Genomic DNA, 12,116 nt, shown 5'->3' with positions numbered 1-12,116 from the left:
AGCGATATTTTTTATTTTTTTTTCACTGGCCATATAGCTGATGACCCGCGTGTTTAGCAGGTCACTAGGAAATCAGTGAACGATGTCGTAACCGATTTCTAGAGTATCCAGTGGAATTGTCGATATAGTTAACTATATCGCAAGTGTCCCTGGTCTCCAGTGTGTATGGGGCTTAATTGTCAGTGTATACCAAGAACATATTATCATACCTCTTTCCTTTTTTTTTAGGTGAGTGGTCTACATGAAACCGATGAAGAAGTCCTAATATGCGACTACTGCAGGGTGACCGGGACCTGGACTGCAGAATCGTCCTCAAGTCAACGATCAAAGATGGTGCACAGCAACAAGAGACCCAAGCCAGGTAATTAATGAACATCATTAATTACTGATAATATGTTTTTTGGTATCCATTTGGGGTTTGTAGACAGGTGGTAAATCATTTGATAGACAAATAGGTGGGTGGGTATACAGATGTTAAATCAAAAGATAGATAGATAGATGGATGGGTGGGTAGATAGATGGTACATTTTAAGAGAGTTAGAGGGGTGGGTAGGTAGGTAGATAGATGGTAAATCATTAGATAGATCGATAGCTAGATAAATAGATGGCTGGGTAAGTCGGTAGATAGATAATTGGGTGGGTGAAGCGCAATACCTTTAAAAGATAGGTGGGTGGACACAGCATAATCATTGCGGTCATTACCATCCTCCATATACATCTCCTGCTACCTGATGTTTCCTCATATATACCCAGCCTTCTCGGGGAGAGTTCCCTGTGGGAGGTAAGTATCTTCTCACAGACCAAGTTCCTAACTTGGATGTGTCTGCAGACTTGGAGCTACCCTAAAAAAATCCTTGGTGCTTGTTTATTATCTTTGGAGGTTCTAGCAGTAAAGACAAAGCTTCTCAAATGGGGATGGCCAGCCTCTTCAGCAAATTGCGCAGCTTTGTGAGGAATATGATTTGGGTAATATCAGGAGATGTGGACAGGAGCTTTATTAATGACATCAGCCAATGATAGCTATTAGGGTATATTTGTATATTTCGCTTCATATGAATGTATATGTCATTCTTCCACATTCATGAAGTATTTCGATAAATTTGTCAATATAATGCCGCATAGCCTCCTAATGCCCAGAGGGACGGGCAGTCCATCAGCCACGGGTCCCCAGAGGTTTCCCCCACAGGGGGTTTTCCCTCTCCTGAGTGCTGAAGGATGATTCTTTGTGAGTCACGAGGCTACCACCAGCTTGGCCCTCCTATAGGGTACACAGATGTTAAATCAAAAGATAGATAGGTGGGTATATACATAGATGGTAAATCATTAGATAGATATGTGGGTAGGTACATAGATGGCAAATCATTAGCATAACCCAGCACAATACATATAGATAGATATTTATATAGACAGTTAAATAGATACATACAGTAGGTAGATAATGGATCAATAATTGACCGATCCTGGAGACATAATGAATAGTTGGCAAATCATTCTTTTAATGGCCAAATCATAGCTCGATTATTTAAAAAGAAGATGCATGCATAGTGCATGTTTCTAAAGCCCTCATACACAGTTGATGAGAAATAAAAATATACCGCTCCAAGGGCACTTTTGAGCGATATATATATTTTTTTTTCACTGGCCATATAGCTGATGACCCGCGTGTTTAGCAGGTCACTAGGAAATCAGTGAACGATGTCGTAACCGATTTCTAGAGTATCCAGTGGAATTGTTGATATAGTTAACTATATCGCAAGTGTCCCTGGTCTCCAGTGTGTATGGGGCTTAATTGTCAGTGTATACCAAGAACATATTATCATACCTCTTTCCTTTTTTTTAGGTGAGTGGTCTACATGAAACCGATGAAGAAGTCCTAATATGCGACTACTGCAGGTGACTGGGACCTGGACTGCAGAATCGTCCTCAAGTCAACGATCAAAGATGGTGCACAGCAACAAGAGACCCAAGCCAGGTAATTAATGAACATCATTAATTACTGATAATATGTTTTTTGGTATCCATTTGGGGTTTGTAGACAGGTGGTAAATCATTTGATAGACAAATAGGTGGGTGGGTATACAGATGTTAAATCAAAAGATAGATAGATAGATGGATGGGTGGGTAGATAGATGGTACATTTTAAGAGAGTTAGAGGGGTGGGTAGGTAGGTAGATAGATGGTAAATCATTAGATAGATCGATAGCTAGATAAAAAGATGGCTGGGTAAGTCGGTAGATAGATAATTGGGTGGGTGAAGCGCAATACCTTTAAAAGATAGGTGGGTGGACACAGCATAATCATTGCGGTCATTACCATCCTCCATATACATCTCCTGCTACCTGATGTTTCCTCATATATACCCAGCCTTCTCGGGGAGAGATCCCTGTGGGAGGTAAGTATCTTCTCACAGACCAAGTTCCTAACTTGGATGTGTCTGCAGACTTGGAGCTACCCTAAAAAAATCCTTGGTGCTTGTTTATTATCTTTGGAGGTTCTAGCAGTAAAGACAAAGCTTCTCAAATGGGGATGGCCAGCCTCTTCAGCAAATTGCGCAGCTTTGTGAGGAATATGATTTGGGTAATATCAGGAGATGTGGACAGGAGCTTTATTAATGACATCAGCCAATGATAGCTATTAGGGTATATTTGTATATTTCGCTTCATATGAATGTATATGTCATTCTTCCACATTCATGAAGTATTTCGATAAATTTGTCAATATAATGCCGCATAGCCTCCTAATGCCCAGAGGGACGGGCAGTCCATCAGCCACGGGTCCCCAGAGGTTTCCCCCACAGGGGGTTTTCCCTCTCCTGAGTGCTGAAGGATGATTCTTTGTGAGTCACGAGGCTACCACCAGCTTGGCCCTCCTATAGGGTACACAGATGTTAAATCAAAAGATAGATAGGTGGGTATATACATAGATGGTAAATCATTAGATAGATATGTGGGTAGGTACATAGATGGCAAATCATTAGCATAACCCAGCACAATACATATAGATAGATATTTATATAGACAGTTAAATAGATACATACAGTAGGTAGATAATGGATCAATAATTGACCGATCCTGGAGACATAATGAATAGTTGGCAAATCATTCTTTTAATGGCCAAATCATAGCTCGATTATTTAAAAAGAAGATGCATGCATAGTGCATGTTTCTAAAGCCCTCATACACAGTTGATGAGAAATAAAAATATACCGCTCCAAGGGCACTTTTGAGCGATATTTTTTTTTTTTTTTTTTCACTGGCCATATAGCTGATGACCCGCGTGTTTAGCAAGTCACTAGGAAATCAGTGAACGATGTCGTAACCGATTTCTAGAGTATCCAGTGGAATTGTCGATATAGTTAACTATATCGCAAGTGTCCCTGGTCTCCAGTGTGTATGGGGCTTAATTGTCAGTGTATACCAAGAACATATTATCATACCTCTTTCCTTTTTTTTTAGGTGAGTGGTCTACATGAAACCGATGAAGAAGTCCTAATATGCGACTACTGCAGGGTGACCGGGACCTGGACTACAGAATCGTCCTCAAGTCAACGATCAAAGATGGTGCACAGCAACAAGAGACCCAAGCCAGGTAATTAATGAACATCATTAATTACTGATAATATGTTTTTTGGTATCCATTTGGGGTTTGTAGACAGGTGGTAAATCATTTGATAGACAAATAGGTGGGTGGGTATACAGATGTTAAATCAAAAGATAGATAGATAGATGGATGGGTGGGTAGATAGATGGTACATTTTAAGAGAGTTAGAGGGGTGGGTAGGTAGGTAGATAGATGGTAAATCATTAGATAGATCGATAGCTAGATAAATAGATGGCTGGGTAAGTCGGTAGATAGATAATTGGGTGGGTGAAGCGCAATACCTTTAAAAGATAGGTGGGTGGACACAGCATAATCATTGCGGTCATTACCATCCTCCATATACATCTCCTGCTACCTGATGTTTCCTCATATATACCCAGCCTTCTCGGGGAGAGATCCCTGTGGGGGGTAAGTATCTTCTCACAGACCAAGTTCCTAACTTGGATGTGTCTGCAGACTTGGAGCTACCCTAAAAAAATCCTTGGTGCTTGTTTATTATCTTTGGAGGTTCTAGCAGTAAAGACAAAGCTTCTCAAATGGGGATGGCCAGCCTCTTCAGCAAATTGCGCAGCTTTGTGAGGAATATGATTTGGGTAATATCAGGAGATGTGGACAGGAGCTTTATTAATGACATCAGCCAATGATAGCTATTAGGGTATATTTGTATATTTCGCTTCATATGAATGTATATGTCATTCTTCCACATTCATGAAGTATTTCGATAAATTTGTCAATATAATGCCGCATAGCCTCCTAATGCCCAGAGGGACGGGCAGTCCATCAGCCACGGGTCCCCAGAGGTTTCCCCCACAGGGGGTTTTCCCTCTCCTGAGTGCTGAAGGATGATTCTTTGTGAGTCACGAGGCTACCACCAGCTTGGCCCTCCTATAGGGTACACAGATGTTAAATCAAAAGATAGATAGGTGGGTATATACATAGATGGTAAATCATTAGATAGATATGTGGGTAGGTACATAGATGGCAAATCATTAGCATAACCCAGCACAATACATATAGATAGATATTTATATAGACAGTTAAATAGATACATACAGTAGGTAGATAATGGATCAATAATTGACCGATCCTGGAGACATAATGAATAGTTGGCAAATCATTCTTTTAATGGCCAAATCAGAGCTCAATTATTTAAAAAGAAGATGCATGCATAGTGCATGTTTCTAAAGCCCTCATACACAGTTGATGAGAAATAAAAATGTACCGCTCCAAGGGCACTTTTGAGCGATATTTTTTATTTTTTTTTCACTGGCCATATAGCTGATGACCCGCGTGTTTAGCAGGTCACTAGGAAATCAGTGAACGATGTCGTAACCGATTTCTAGAGTATCCAGTGGAATTGTCGATATAGTTAACTATATCGCAAGTGTCCCTGGTCCCCAGTGTGTATGGGGCTTAATTGTCAGTGTATACCAAGAACATATTATCATACCTCTTTCCTTTTTTTTTAGGTGAGTGGTCTACATGAAACCGATGAAGAAGTCCTAATATGCGACTACTGCAAGGTGACCGGGACCTGGACTGCAGAATCGTCCTCAAGTCAACGATCAAAGATGGTGCACAGCAACAAGAGACCCAAGCCAGGTAATTAATGAACATCATTAATTACTGATAATATGTTTTTTTGGTATCCATTTGGGGTTTGTAGACAGGTGGCAAATCATTTGATAGACAAATAGGTGGGTGGGTATACAGATGTTAAATCAAAAGATAGATAGATAGATGGATGGGTGGGTAGATAGATGGTACATTTTAAGAGAGTTAGAGGGGTGGGTAGGTAGGTAGATAGATGGTAAATCATTAGATAGATCGATAGCTAGATAAATAGATGGCTGGGTAAGTCGGTAGATAGATAATTGGGTGGGTGAAGCGCAATACCTTTAAAAGATAGGTGGGTGGACACAGCATAATCATTGCGGTCATTACCATCCTCCATATACATCTCCTGCTACCTGATGTTTCCTCATATATACCCAGCCTTCTCGGGGAGAGATCCCTGTGGGAGGTAAGTATCTTCTCACAGACCAAGTTCCTAACTTGGATGTGTCTGCAGACTTGGAGCTACCCTAAAAAAATCCTTGGTGCTTGTTTATTATCTTTGGAGGTTCTAGCAGTAAAGACAAAGCTTCTCAAATGGGGATGGCCAGCCTCTTCAGCAAATTGCGCAGCTTTGTGAGGAATATGATTTGGGTAATATCAGGAGATGTGGACAGGAGCTTTATTAATGACATCAGCCAATGATAGCTATTGGGTATATTTGTATATTTCGCTTCATATGAATGTATATGTCATTCTTCCACATTCATGAAGTATTTCGATAAATTTGTCAATATAATGCCACATAGCCTCCTAATGCCCAGAGGGACGGGCAGTCCATCAGCCACGGGTCCCCAGAGGTTTCCCCCACAGGGGGTTTTCCCTCTCCTGAGTGCTGAAGGATGATTCTTTGTGAGTCACGAGGCTACCACCAGCTTGGCCCTCCTATAGGGTACACAGATGTTAAATCAAAAGATAGATAGGTGGGTATATACATAGATGGTAAATCATTAGATAGATATGTGGGTAGGTACATAGATGGCAAATCATTAGCATAACCCAGCACAATACATATAGATAGATATTTATATAGACAGTTAAATAGATACATACAGTAGGTAGATAATGGATCAATAATTGACCGATCCTGGAGACATAATGAATAGTTGGCAAATCATTCTTTTAATGGCCAAATCATAGCTCGATTATTTAAAAAGAAGATGCATGCATAGTGCATGTTTCTAAAGCCCTCATACACAGTTGATGAGAAATAAAAATATACCGCTCCAAGGGCACTTTTGAGCGATATTTTTTATTTTTTTTTCACTGGCCATATAGCTGATGACCCGCGTGTTTAGCAGGTCACTAGGAAATCAGTGAACGATGTCGTAACCGATTTCTAGAGTATCCAGTGGAATTGTTGATATAGTTAACTATATCGCAAGTGTCCCTGGTCTCCAGTGTGTATGGGGCTTAATTGTCAGTGTATACCAAGAACATATTATCATACCTCTTTCCTTTTTTTTAGGTGAGTGGTCTACATGAAACCGATGAAGAAGTCCTAATATGCGACTACTGCAGGTGACTGGGACCTGGACTGCAGAATCGTCCTCAAGTCAACGATCAAAGATGGTGCACAGCAACAAGAGACCCAAGCCAGGTAATTAATGAACATCATTAATTACTGATAATATGTTTTTTGGTATCCATTTGGGGTTTGTAGACAGGTGGTAAATCATTTGATAGACAAATAGGTGGGTGGGTATACAGATGTTAAATCAAAAGATAGATAGATAGATGGATGGGTGGGTAGATAGATGGTACATTTTAAGAGAGTTAGAGGGGTGGGTAGGTAGGTAGATAGATGGTAAATCATTAGATAGATCGATAGCTAGATAAAAAGATGGCTGGGTAAGTCGGTAGATAGATAATTGGGTGGGTGAAGCGCAATACCTTTAAAAGATAGGTGGGTGGACACAGCATAATCATTGCGGTCATTACCATCCTCCATATACATCTCCTGCTACCTGATGTTTCCTCATATATACCCAGCCTTCTCGGGGAGAGATCCCTGTGGGAGGTAAGTATCTTCTCACAGACCAAGTTCCTAACTTGGATGTGTCTGCAGACTTGGAGCTACCCTAAAAAAATCCTTGGTGCTTGTTTATTATCTTTGGAGGTTCTAGCAGTAAAGACAAAGCTTCTCAAATGGGGATGGCCAGCCTCTTCAGCAAATTGCGCAGCTTTGTGAGGAATATGATTTGGGTAATATCAGGAGATGTGGACAGGAGCTTTATTAATGACATCAGCCAATGATAGCTATTAGGGTATATTTGTATATTTCGCTTCATATGAATGTATATGTCATTCTTCCACATTCATGAAGTATTTCGATAAATTTGTCAATATAATGCCGCATAGCCTCCTAATGCCCAGAGGGACGGGCAGTCCATCAGCCACGGGTCCCCAGAGGTTTCCCCCACAGGGGGTTTTCCCTCTCCTGAGTGCTGAAGGATGATTCTTTGTGAGTCACGAGGCTACCACCAGCTTGGCCCTCCTATAGGGTACACAGATGTTAAATCAAAAGATAGATAGGTGGGTATATACATAGATGGTAAATCATTAGATAGATATGTGGGTAGGTACATAGATGGCAAATCATTAGCATAACCCAGCACAATACATATAGATAGATATTTATATAGACAGTTAAATAGATACATACAGTAGGTAGATAATGGATCAATAATTGACCGATCCTGGAGACATAATGAATAGTTGGCAAATCATTCTTTTAATGGCCAAATCATAGCTCGATTATTTAAAAAGAAGATGCATGCATAGTGCATGTTTCTAAAGCCCTCATACACAGTTGATGAGAAATAAAAATATACCGCTCCAAGGGCACTTTTGAGCGATATTTTTTTTTTTTTTCACTGGCCATATAGCTGATGACCCGCGTGTTTAGCAGGTCACTAGGAAATCAGTGAACGATGTCGTAACCGATTTCTAGAGTATCCAGTGGAATTGTCGATATAGTTAACTATATCGCAAGTGTCCCTGGTCTCCAGTGTGTATAGGGCTTAATTGTCAGTGTATACCAAGAACATATTATCATACCTCTTTCCTTTTTTTTTAGGTGAGTGGTCTACATGAAACCGATGAAGAAGTCCTAATATGCGACTACTGCAGGGTGACCGGGACCTGGACTGCAGAATCGTCCTCAAGTCAACGATCAAAGATGGTGCACAGCAACAAGAGACCCAAGCCAGGTAATTAATGAACATCATTAATTACTGATAATATGTTTTTTGGTATCCATTTGGGGTTTGTAGACAGGTGGTAAATCATTTGATAGACAAATAGGTGGGTGGGTATACAGATGTTAAATCAAAAGATAGATAGATAGATGGATGGGTGGGTAGATAGATGGTACATTTTAAGAGAGTTAGAGGGGTGGGTAGGTAGGTAGATAGATGGTAAATCATTAGATAGATCGATAGCTAGATAAATAGATGGCTGGGTAAGTCGGTAGATAGATAATTGGGTGGGTGAAGCGCAATACCTTTAAAAGATAGGTGGGTGGACACAGCATAATCATTGCGGTCATTACCATCCTCCATATACATCTCCTGCTACCTGATGTTTCCTCATATATACCCAGCCTTCTCGGGGAGAGATCCCTGTGGGAGGTAAGTATCTTCTCACAGACCAAGTTCCTAACTTGGATGTGTCTGCAGACTTGGAGCTACCCTAAAAAAATCCTTGGTGCTTGTTTATTATCTTTGGAGGTTCTAGCAGTAAAGACAAAGCTTCTCAAATGGGGATGGCCAGCCTCTTCAGCAAATTGCGCAGCTTTGTGAGGAATATGATTTGGGTAATATCAGGAGATGTGGACAGGAGCTTTATTAATGACATCAGCCAATGATAGCTATTAGGGTATATTTGTATATTTCGCTTCATATGAATGTATATGTCATTCTTCCACATTCATGAAGTATTTCGATAAATTTGTCAATATAATGCCGCATAGCCTCCTAATGCCCAGAGGGACGGGCAGTCCATCAGCCACGGGTCCCCAGAGGTTTCCCCCACAGGGGGTTTTCCCTCTCCTGAGTGCTGAAGGATGATTCTTTGTGAGTCACGAGGCTACCACCAGCTTGGCCCTCCTATAGGGTACACAGATGTTAAATCAAAAGATAGATAGGTGGGTATATACATAGATGGTAAATCATTAGATAGATATGTGGGTAGGTACATAGATGGCAAATCATTAGCATAACCCAGCACAATACATATAGATAGATATTTATATAGACAGTTAAATAGATACATACAGTAGGTAGATAATGGATCAATAATTGACCGATCCTGGAGACATAATGAATAGTTGGCAAATCATTCTTTTAATGGCCAAATCATAGCTCGATTATTTAAAAAGAAGATGCATGCATAGTGCATGTTTCTAAAGCCCTCATACACAGTTGATGAGAAATAAAAATATACCGCTCCAAGGGCACTTTTGAGCGATATTTTTTATTTTTTTTTCACTGGCCATATAGCTGATGACCCGCGTGTTTAGCAGGTCACTAGGAAATCAGTGAACGATGTCGTAACCGATTTCTAGAGTATCCAGTGGAATTGTCGATATAGTTAACTATATCGCAAGTGTCCCTGGTCTCCAGTGTGTATGGGGCTTAATTGTCAGTGTATACCAAGAACATATTATCATACCTCTTTCCTTTTTTTTTAGGTGAGTGGTCTACATGAAACCGATGAAGAAGTCCTAATATGCGACTACTGCAGGGTGACCGGGACCTGGACTGCAGAATCGTCCTCAAGTCAACGATCAAAGATGGTGCACAGCAACAAGAGACCCAAGCCAGGTAATTAATGAACATCATTAATTACTGATAATATGTTTTTTGGTATCCATTTGGGGTTTGTAGACAGGTGGTAAATCATTTGATAGACAAATAGGTGGGTGGGTATACAGATGTTAAATCAAAAGATAGATAGATAGATAGATGGGTGGGTAGATAGATGGTACATTTTAAGAGAGTTAGAGGGGTGGGTAGGTAGGAAGATAGATGGTAAATCATTAGATAGATCGATAGCTAGATAAATAGATGGCTGGGTAAGTCGGTAGATAGATAATTGGGTGGGTGAAGCGCAATACCTTTAAAAGATAGGTGGGTGGACACAGCATAATCATTGCGGTCATTACCATCCTCCATATACATCTCCTGCTACCTGATGTTTCCTCATATATACCCAGCCTTCTCGGGGAGAGATCCCTGTGGGAGGTAAGTATCTTCTCACAGACCAAGTTCCTAACTTGGATGTGTCTGCAGACTTGGAGCTACCCTAAAAAAATCCTTGGTGCTTGTTTATTATCTTTGGAGGTTCTAGCAGTAAAGACAAAGCTTCTCAAATGGGGATGGCCAGCCTCTTCAGCAAATTGCGCAGCTTTGTGAGGAATATGATTTGGGTAATATCAGGAGATGTGGACAGGAGCTTTATTAATGACATCAGCCAATGATAGCTATTAGGGTATATTTATATATTTCGCTTCATATGAATGTATATGTCATTCTTCCACATTCATGAAGTATTTCGATAAATTTGTCAATATAATGCCGCATAGCCTCCTAATGCCCAGAGGGACGGGCAGTCCATCAGCCACGTCTCCCCAGAGGTTTCCCCCACAGGGGGTTTTCCCTCTCCTGAGTGCTGAAGGATGATTCTTTGTGAGTCACGAGGCTACCACCAGCTTGGCCCTCCTATAGGGTACACAGATGTTAAATCAAAAGATAGATAGGTGGGTATATACATAGATGGTAAATCATTAGATAGATATGTGGGTAGGTACATAGATGGCAAATCATTAGCATAACCCAGCACAATACATATAGATAGATATTTATATAGACAGTTAAATAGATACCTACAGTAGGTAGATAATGGATCAATAATTGACCGATCCTGGAGACATAATGAATAGTTGGCAAATCATTCTTTTAATGGCCAAATCATAGCTCGATTATTTAAAAAGAAGATGCATGCATAGTGCATGTTTCTAAAGCCCTCATACACAGTTGATGAGAAATAAAAATATACCGCTCCAAGGGCACTTTTGAGCGATATTTTTTTTTTTTTTTCACTGGCCATATAGCTGATGACCCGCGTGTTTAGCAGGTCACTAGGAAATCAGTGAACGATGTCGTAACCGATTTCTAGAGTATCCAGTGGAATTGTCGATATAGTTAACTATATCGCAAGTGTCCCTGGTCTCCAGTGTGTATGGGGCTTAATTGTCAGTGTATACCAAGAACATATTATCATACCTCTTTCCTTTTTTTTTAGGTGAGTGGTCTACATGAAACCGATGAAGAAGTCCTAATATGCGACTACTGCAGGGTGACCGGGACCTGGACTGCAGAATCGTCCTCAAGTCAACGATCAAAGATGGTGCACAGCAACAAGAGACCCAAGCCAGGTAATTAATGAACATCATTAATTACTGATAATATGTTTTTTGGTATCCATTTGGGGTTTGTAGACAGGTGGTAAATCATTTGATAGACAAATAGGTGGGTGGGTATACAGATGTTAAATCAAAAGATAGATAGATAGATAGATGGATGGGTGGGTAGATAGATGGTACATTTTAAGAGAGTTAGAGGGGTGGGTAGGTAGATAGATGGTAAATCCTTAGATAGATCGATAGCTAGATAAATAGATGGCTGGGTAAGTCGGTAGATAGATAATTGGGTGGGTGAAGCGCAATACCTTTAAAAGATAGGTGGGTGGACACAGCATAATCATTGCGGTCATTACCATCCTCCATATACATCTCCTGCTACCTGATGTTTCCTCATATATACCCAGCCTTCTCGGGGAGAGATCCCTGTGGGAGGTAAGTATCTTCTCACAGACCAAGTTCCTAACTTGGATGTGTC

This window comes from Crinia signifera, chromosome 6, assembly GCF_055691185.1.
Source record: "Crinia signifera chromosome 6, ASM5569118v1, whole genome shotgun sequence".
Taxonomy (NCBI): Eukaryota; Metazoa; Chordata; class Amphibia; order Anura; family Myobatrachidae; genus Crinia; species Crinia signifera.
This window is presented reverse-complemented; position numbering follows the sequence as displayed.